General features: G+C 40.9%; 1 protein-coding gene across 1 annotated transcript in view; it reads left to right on the forward strand.

The window, feature by feature from the left end:
* Ap3b1 (adaptor related protein complex 3 subunit beta 1) overlaps positions 1 to 7,982 on the forward strand; it is a 210,467-nt gene that overhangs the window by 144,706 nt on the left and 57,779 nt on the right. The gene's annotated exons all lie outside the window — the stretch shown is intronic.

The raw sequence follows: 7,982 nt of genomic DNA on the forward strand, positions 1-7,982 counted from the left end.
ATATATACACACACACTCTCAGTGCATTGTTAGATGATTTCATTGTGGGAACATAGACTGCACACACACATACAGGGGTTGGGGGAGGGAGAGACGGAGGGAAAAAAGGAGGTAGAGGGAAAGAGAGAGAGAGAAAGAGAGAGGGGGGGCAAAGGCAGACAGAGAGACAGAGACACAAGTGCATTGTTGCATAATTTCACTCTCGGCCCGTAGACTGTGCCTACACAAAGTAAAAGTTCTGCATAGTGGAGGCAGAGAATAAAAGTTAATTACTGTGTATATTAACCCATAATCCTCTGTTCTCACCATGTGGCTACTAAAATTTGACTATTGTTTTCATTTTAAAAGCCCAGGATTGAATTTTCCTTTGTGTTATCTTCACAGATTTATTTATATATATTGGTATCTTTAAAAAAATCAGCATTATTTGGGGATATGAATTTAATGAAGTGAGAATTCTACCTATCATAAAACAGATGAAAACTGTCAACCTGCTGGGCTGTGGTGGCGCACGCCTTTAATCCCAGCACTTGGGAGGCAGAGGCAGGCAGATTTCTGAGTTCGAGGCCAGCCTGGTCTACAGAGTGAGTTCCAGGACAGCCAGGGCTACACAGAGACACCCTGTCTTGAAAAAAACAAAAACAAGAAAAAAGCTGTCAACCTGTCAGTGTCTGAACTTGCAATAATTTTTCTGTATATATTTTTTGTGTTGTGCCCACCCACCGTTTGCTTTGAATCAAGCATGTTACCCTAGGACATAAAACCTATTGCTATGGCTGACCTGTTGAAACTGACCAGTCTGTAAGGCTATCAGTGAGTGCATATAGCTGGGAATTGCTGTTGTATAGTCAGTGGGCAGGGAGCTACAGACTGCCCAGGGAACATGGAGCTGCTTCTTTCAAGAGGAGAAGCAAATCAGAGTGCAAATGCTGGAGTTATAAGTGGACCCACCATGCCTACCTAACCTTTACTAATTTTAAAAAACAGGAGAACTGCACAAAACCAGTCAGACTCATTAGAGGTTCCTCTTAGTAGAGAGTTAGAGCTGACACAGGACACGTGGGAGCTCTGAGTCTGGGAGCTCACGGTCTGTCTCTTGATGGGTGTTCTTGTGTGGGTGTGTTCCATTTAGGGGAAAATCATCAAGCAGCTGTGCACTTAAAACATGCTTTTCTGTGTGTATAGTATACTCTAGGAAACCAGTTTTTAAGTAGACAGATGATAAAAATGGATTATAAATTTAAGAGGAAGTGCAGATGATGGTGGATGGAAATGTGCAGTAGTCATATTAATGAATAAATGTAAATTTAAAGGGCCATTTTGCTTGGTATTAGCAAAATCCAGTGTTTGCTGCTGAGGATACGGTGAACTGCGCATTTTGTTACCTGCTTCTTCTTGGTACCATTAAGTTTATCCTTCTAGTTATCATGGCAGCCCATAACAGAATCATCAAAATACTTATGCTTCCACTCAGCAAACCTGCTTCTGGGAAAATAAGAAATGCAGAGCTTCATATGCATGTTTGTAAACCTCCTTGTCTAATGACAGGATAATTAATGGTTATATAAAATATGGCAAAAATTACTTAACAATTTTATAACCTACAAAATATGTTCAAGTGTGAAGGGACAGAAATGTAACATATATAGATCTCAGTTTTACAAAATCGTACAATGGCATTTGTAAAATAGGAAAAATAAAAGACCATAAAACTTGATTTTTCTGAATTATAGGATTATGGATTTTTGTTTTGTGTATTTTTTTATATTTTAATTTAATCAAGCTGTAATCACATATATTATCCAGAACAGTACTTTTAAAGCAAATGCAGAGAGGGCATTTATGTATCACTGGGATGTTTCCAGTACAACTCTGTCTGTCTGTCTGGGTTACCACAGTTAGTAAGTTGACTGTAACTAAGGCTGTCATTTGGTTTCTTGGTTCTCCAATGGTGATGGTAGGACAGATGTCATTGTCTGTTTCTTAACTCTAGTGTTCTGTGTACATGCAAACCTAAAAATCAGTTGTGAAGCAGTAAAATCAGTTGCAGTGGGATGATTTAAAATAAGCTTGTTAAAATAAATAGATGAAACCTTTCTTTAGTATAAGTATGGCTTTGTTATTCCTAGCTGTTTTTTAAAATTTATTCCAGTAGATTGTTCCCTTGTATCTGATGGGTTTTGTTTCTTGTAATTAACCAAAATATATGCACAGAAACCCAAAGAACAATTTTTACACCAAAAGATATTCTAAAGAAAAATTTCATGCAGACCTGGGTGTGCTGGTTAAATGGGATGCTGAGGCAGAAAGATCACAAAATCAAAGCTAGCCTGGACCACAGTGAGGAGGAGGGAAAGGACAGAGGACTCTCATGTACTGCCTTCTGAGTTCTTTATGTCAAACAGGAGGGTGCGTTTAGTAATGCCGGATAGACATCCTCGTGAGCCCAGGGCTCTGTGTTTGCAGTCTGACGGAGAGGAGAGGAGAGGAAGCACAGAGCTTGTTCAGACAGCTTACCCTGGCCAGTGGAGGCTCCTATGGAAATCACATGGTAGATCTCAGATATGCTGTTTCAGTGACAAACGCTTTGATCTGAAGGGTGTGTTTGCTTGATTACTGCTAAATAGTCAAGTTTACATCAGGTCCCGACAACACAGATGAAGTAGTTTTTTGCATATTTGGCTTCTTGTGGGAGTGAAGAAAATGAAAAGAGAGATTGTTTTGTCTGTAAGAAAAATGTGATGAAAAATTTAATACTTGTAGAATTGTGGAATGAAACTCCAATCTCTATCATTTAGATGGCTTTGTATGTCTGGGTCACATCATTTTATTATAAAGAGAAAGTTATCCCTCTAGGATAGGAAGATGACTCAGTCAATGAAGTGTTTGCCTGGCAAGTGTAAAGACCTAGGTTGACATCTCTGTATCTCACATAAAAGCCAGGCACAGCAGCATATACTTGTAAGCCCAGCACCAGACAGGCAGAGACAAGAGGTCCCATGGAGAAGACACCCAGAGCCAACGTCCTGCCTCTACAAGCACATATTTGCAAGCACATACACACACACACTATGAACACATACACAGCACACAGTTTCTTTAAAAAGCCATTTTAGAGAATTTCTAGTTTATCTTATCAGTGATGTCACCATGAACATGACTCATCCATTGCAGTTTTTATATTTCTTCTCAAAATTTTAATGTTCATTAATTTAGTCACCTGGTTAAGATTATGTTTCTATGAAAATGCCTTTTCTGGGTTATAAAGTTTCCAGGCAGCCCACCACATTGAAGCGCCAAAAGTGGATGTATAGTGCCCATATTTCTTTAACATTTGACCACAAGCCAGAAGTTCATGTAGGAAAACTAGTTGACATGAGAAATGCAGAGTTTGGGCCACAGGGGCCTGGTTTCCACCCTGTTCTGAGCTGTTTGTCAGATGCATAAACTTGGAATTTGAGCCTTACAATATGAATATCTATGGGTGTTTTGTGAAAATTAAGTAAAATAACAGCCTTAAACAATGTTTGGTTAGCTCCCAAAATATAGCTTTATGTCCCTGGAAGATTGTATGCTTGATGATTTGTGGTCAGGTGATAAGACTCCAGTGTAAAAGTTTTGTCAGGACTTGAGGGTTGGAGGAAGGACTTGGTAAAGATATTTGGGGCAGGCCTGAGAGCTTCAGGCCCTCCTGTTCATTAAAGGCAGAATCAGCTCACCTGTCCTACTTCTCGTCCTCCAACTTAAAGTTGGATAACTGGCACCAAGCTGGGAGAACCCGGAGCAGGATCCTGCTGCTAGACCCAGTGGTTCTGCACCTTCTCTCTTGAGTAATCTCCCATGCCCCAGTCCCAGGCAGCAGAACAAAATTCCATCTCAGAAACCAGAAGGAAAGGACAAGGAAAAGTGAATCAGTGAAACAAAAAGCTAAGGCCCCAGGAAGTGCACTGAACAGCAGCATGGGAAGGAAGCCATCACTGTGGAGGAGACCAGTTTCTATCTCCTCAGGCGTAAAGTCACTGAAGACTAATTCTGAAGATTTGCTGTGGAAGTATAGCTCTTTTTCTGTCTCAAAAATTCAAATGCCAAGTAACAATCAGCTTTACAATGTTTGCATTGGCTCTGTAAGTTCTTTACCTCTAAACTTAAAAAAGAGAAAAAAAAATTTGTATAGCCATTAACTTACGAAGTTAAGAAAGTTTTATAAGTATATTTCTAAGGAAACAGAGAAGGAGCAGTGAATGGCACATGTCATTTCTGAGGAACATTTTCTTCATTATGTTTAATATGACTATATCCAGCGTTTTAGCAGCCCATTGTATACCACAAGCTAGAAACAATACTATGAAAAATAGAGTCTTCTGGATTTCTTGGAGCTTGAATCTGAGCGTGCTTTTTCTCTGCGTAAGATTCTGTGTTGAAGACACTCTGAACTGAAAAGAAATACTCACACGTCTGGCTGTCCCTGTGTTGCCCTTAGACTTCAGAGCAGGGAGTTTGCTACGCTCCATTCCCCTAACTGCAGAGACCATGCCTCACAGCTGCCTGACTCAGCCCCTGTGTTTTCTCTTAAACCCTGACCTCTCAGCCATCCGTTTGTGCCTTGAAATGACCAAGGCATCCTTACTCTACCAAGTGCATTCCACTGCTGCACTGGGCTAAGCCTCTGTCCTCAGCTGGTTTAAAGCCTTGTAACTCATTCCATCTGATTATTAGATTCACACATGGGAACTGAGGCTTAAATTAGATTTGTCTAGATGGCTGGAGTGAAAGAATGATATCCTTAGCGTAGGAGAACTTTGTATCTGAGGCTTGAAAAGTGCAGGGTCTCAGAATTGCAGAAACAGTACTTCTGGGTGGCTAACACACAGTGTGAGCAGGCTGCCGTAAACAAGCCTGGAGCCAGAGAAGATTCTGGGGATACATTGTCCTGGAAATTGTAGTAGCGATTACTTAGCTTGTTGCTTTCTAGACTTTCCTTATTCTGGCATAGATAAAACAGCAGTGTGTGTGGCATGCTGGAGTGACAAAAGCTGAGGGGTATTTCAGGCACTCCAAGTGCCATAGGCCACCTGGCACCTGACACAGCAATACTATGCAGTCGAGAAGCTCTAACTCTGTGACCATAAATAAAAACAGGTATGGCTTACAAGGATGGCTGTTTCCTAATGGAGTTAACTTAGGGTAGTGAAGTAAGGCTCATGAAGAAAGTTGGTCAGTATAGAATGACAGTATGGTGTATTGCAGGAGGGACAATTCCAAGAATAGTCCTTGAAGGAATCAGCAGAGCTGATGGGTATATGCTTGCTAATTTGTTAAAATGGTATTTTTGGAATTGGCCAAAATCTAGGTGAAATGGGCATGGTCCTTCTATAATGTCCTAAACTGGCCCAAGACCATTTCCCTCAGGTTTAGTAATTCATTAAAACTCACAGACCTTGGGTTAAGGTATTATTTCAGCCAAAGAGTGAATCACATAATGTGGTTTCATTGCTTTGAATGACATTGTTGAGCAGAAAAGTTCACTGAACTTAAGTGTTCCAGAGCTTGTACTCTGAACACTCTTAAGTGTTCCAGAGGCTTCATTGTGTGGGCACGCTTGAATTGCTACTGTGTTTCATCTACAGCCCTTCCTGCTCCCTAAAGGTCAGGTTTCTGCAAAGTGCCCCAAAGCTCAAAGTGTCATTTGGACTGGATCATCCCCATCCTGGACTATCTCTTAATGTAAGCTGTTAGGTGCCTTCCGTGACACATGGTAGTGATGGACAGGTATGGACCCAAGGGGCCTGCATGTTGCAGTTCCTGGTATAACTAGGGCAATCCCAACATTTAGAGGTGGCCTCTCAGGAGCTGATCTTTCCTGGGATACAGTGGAAGATCAAGACCTTGTCACCCCAGTTTTGTTGGCTCAGGTATTTATTCAGGCTAGAGACCTAGTGTGGGCAGAGTAGGTAAGACTCCTGCCATCACTGCCTAAGGTGGCGTGTGAAAAAGCAACTTTGTCCCAAACCAGATGCTTCCAAGTCTAGCATAGTCTTGTTCATAGAATTCTATAGCTGTGATTGCCATCATTTGTTGTTTCCTCATATTTTAAACAAGAGTGACATTCTCTGAGCCTTACATCCCTACTGTGCTTTCAACCCTTAACACAGCTTTAAATTGACAGGACTACTTTTGCTCTCAAACATATAATAGAAGGCAAATTTTTTGCAACTTTTCTTCATTTGCCTTCTTAGAATATGGGCCCTTATTTCATCCTCACGGCATCCATGATGCCGTAGTGCAAAATAGTGGCAGTACCAGCATCAAACCAGAGTCTGTGCGTCTTACCTGTGGTGTAAGGACCGTTCGCCCCTGTTCTCTCCTCCCCAAGTACTGACACTGGAGAGTATGAAGAAGGAAACCACAGGTAACACTTGGATTTGAGCAAGCCCCCTCCCATTCACACAAAAAAAGAGTTTCTAAATTAGTTTTTTGACATTAGTTGTGGTAAGAAATACAGAAATTTAGCTACTAGATAGACTTACGGCTTCTTGCTGCAGGAAAATGACATCTAACAAGATTAGCAATCTCCATGGGGAAGGGTGATATCTTGACTGTGTTCTATTATAAAAACTTAACTCAGAAACAGAAGAGCCTCCAACAGACTTGCTTTAGTATGAAGGTCATTCAGTTGCTATAACACTCATATGAAAGAGAGAGAAAGCCGTGAGTGAGGGGAAGGATTGGATTCACTCCCCCTAAAATCTGTTGAAGCAGCTTTTGGAGTGTTTGGATGATTGATTGTGTGTGATAATGAGGCCCATGATTGAAGGTGCTTTATTTAGGGTTTCAGTATCCAGAGTTGAGTTTTGATCTTAGAGAATCTCATTTTTCCTTTCCTCCTCCCCTTCATTTCCCACTCCCCCTCTCCTCTGTCCCCCACATGGCTATGAACATGTGTCCTACTCCTTTAATACCACTAGAGAGTCAGGCTTCTCATGGTTGCTCTGTAAGTGCAGACAGATGGCTGTGGCAGGCGTGCTGAGTGACTGTATTTAGTAAGCACGGCATACCAAGGTATGCAGTGTCATTCCTGAAGATGATCCCTTGTATGTGACAAGTTTGCTTCCTGATGTGGTAGAAGCACTCTCAGAAGTACATTCAAACTTTGTTTTAAAAGTAAAGGTATTATTTCAGCCCCAAGCAAAGAGACAGGTCCAGCTAAGATCAAATTCCTTTGAGTTTAGAAGAGAAATTAACGAGTCAATTTTAAAATAATTTTGTCATTTTAAATTTGGGGAAAACCCTTTATTTGTTCTGATGAAAATGTCAGTAGTCATGGAACTGTGGTAAAAATAATGAAAAATCACTGGCCTGGGTCTACTTAAATTGAAAACATTTTTTAATTAAAGTTTGACAGTATTTTGTGCTTCCATTGCCTAGCCACGTCCTGTCTTGTTCTTCTATTCAGTTCTCTTCTGGGTGAAAACTGGTTTAATTTTGAAATTATTAATTTGAAGTTATGCCATATTGTGGCCTGGTGTTTTTTCCTTGTTCTGCTTAGAGGCCCCATTGTTGCCAGAGGCCATTCTGTTCTTTTTCTAGGTTGTAAAGGGGGCGGGGGGTGATGCTTTTTAAAAATGAAAAGATTATAAATGATTTTGAGTTGCATCTATTTTTGTAAAAATCTTTTAATTGGTTTAAACACACATAGCAATTTAAGTCTTTTATCTAAAAAATTACATTGTCATAGGTGAAGCTCAGAGTTCAACTTGTGGGAGTTGGTTAGTTGCTAGTAATCTGTTTGGGTCATCAGACCCAGCTGCACACGCCTTTGCTCTCTGAGCATATCACACAGACAGACAGACAGACAAACCAGGTTAAGACTTAAGTGTGACACTAGAACTCTCCTGGTGAGAGTCCACTGAGATGCGCACTGCAGTTACTAGTGAACCCAGAGCACAAGGACACACACACTGCAGTTACTAGTGAACCCAGAG

The sequence above is a fragment of the Mastomys coucha genome, unplaced genomic scaffold (assembly GCF_008632895.1).
Source record: "Mastomys coucha isolate ucsf_1 unplaced genomic scaffold, UCSF_Mcou_1 pScaffold8, whole genome shotgun sequence".
In the NCBI taxonomy this organism is placed as follows: Eukaryota; Metazoa; Chordata; class Mammalia; order Rodentia; family Muridae; genus Mastomys; species Mastomys coucha.